This window comes from Globicephala melas, chromosome 7, assembly GCF_963455315.2.
Source record: "Globicephala melas chromosome 7, mGloMel1.2, whole genome shotgun sequence".
NCBI classification, from domain to species: domain Eukaryota; kingdom Metazoa; phylum Chordata; class Mammalia; order Artiodactyla; family Delphinidae; genus Globicephala; species Globicephala melas.
Window position 1 is genome coordinate 31370026 of NC_083320.1, and position 1333 is coordinate 31371358.

General features: G+C 51.3%; 1 pseudogene; it reads left to right on the forward strand.

The window, feature by feature from the left end:
- Positions 1–258: 258 nt before the first annotated feature.
- LOC115851128 (large ribosomal subunit protein uL13 pseudogene) lies at positions 259–854 on the forward strand (annotated as a pseudogene).
- The last annotated feature ends 479 nt before the right edge of the window (positions 855–1333 follow it).

The following is a 1333-nucleotide window of genomic DNA, read 5'->3' on the forward strand; positions in this document are numbered from 1 at the left end:
AAGCTATTGGACATTTCTATATTTAACTCTGGCTCTACTCATCTCAACTGACCCAAAGTATTACTTGTAACTTCCTACTCCTTTACAAGATTGAGAGCGTCTAAGAAAAGCAGATGCTGTATTCTGCTTACTTACTGTTGCATTCTTCGTAGTCCTTAGCACGATGGAAAAAAAGTCAATAAAACGGACTTACTGAAAATTAAAAACTCCTGCCCATTGAAAGACATCACTGAGTGCTTTCCCAGGCAGCTGCCGAAGATGGCGGAGGGGCAGGTCCTGGTGCTCGATGGCCGAGGCCATCTCCTGGGCCTCCAGGTGGCCATCATGGCCAAGCAGGTGCTTCTGGGTTGAAAGGTGGTGGTCGTGCGGCTGTGAAGGCATCAGCATTTATGGAAATTTCTATAGAAACAAGTTGAAGTACCTGGCCTTCCTCTGCAAACGGATGCGGCCCCTACCACTTCCGAGCCCCCAGCCACATCTTCTGGCGGACAGTGCGAGGCGTGCTGCCCCACAGGACCAAGCGAGGCCAGGCCGCTCGGGACCGCCTCAAGGTGTTTGATGGGATCCCGCCACCCTATGACAAGAAACAGCGGATGGTGGTTCCTGCCGCCCTCAAGGTTGTGCGTCTGAAGCCTGTGAGGAAGTTTGCCTACCTAGGGCGGCTGGCTCGTGAGGTTGGCTGGAAGTATCAGGCAGTAACAGCCACCCTGGAGCAGAAGAGAAAGGAGAAGGCCAAGATCCACTACCGGAAAAAGAAGCAGCTCCTGAGGCTACGGAAGTAGGCCGAAAAGAACAGAGAGAAGAAAACTGACAAGTTCACAGAGGTCCTCAAGACCCATGGATTCCTAGTCTGAGCGCAATAAAACGGACTGTTTATTCTTAATGCTTGGCCTGGCCTGCCCTTCCTCCATCGCCACCTTAGGATGTGGGGGACCCCCAGGGGCTGCCATCCAGGTGCCACAGGCAGTCTGGGGCTTAGAAGACTGGGTATAGTGAAGTGGCCTTAGTCACTGCTGTTTAAGAAAGGCCATTTTAAAAGAGTAGACAGTTGTAAGGGCTGTGCAGGCAGAATTTGCCTGTGACCTATTCATTCGTGAGAGTTTTAGGACATGGACAGTTGGAACAACCAGTGGTGTTGCAATATTGGCAAAAGTGAGCTGGAAGACCTAATTGGAAGGGACCCCCGCATCGCTTACAGGGAGTCTGTTTAAGTGTCCCACATGGTCAGTACTATACTCTGCAGCTGTCAGGATGTGAGAGAATGCTTGGGCAGCATGAGTCTGGGGTTCTAAAAGGTGTTTATGGAAGGGAAATATGGCCCAAGGGGTCACAG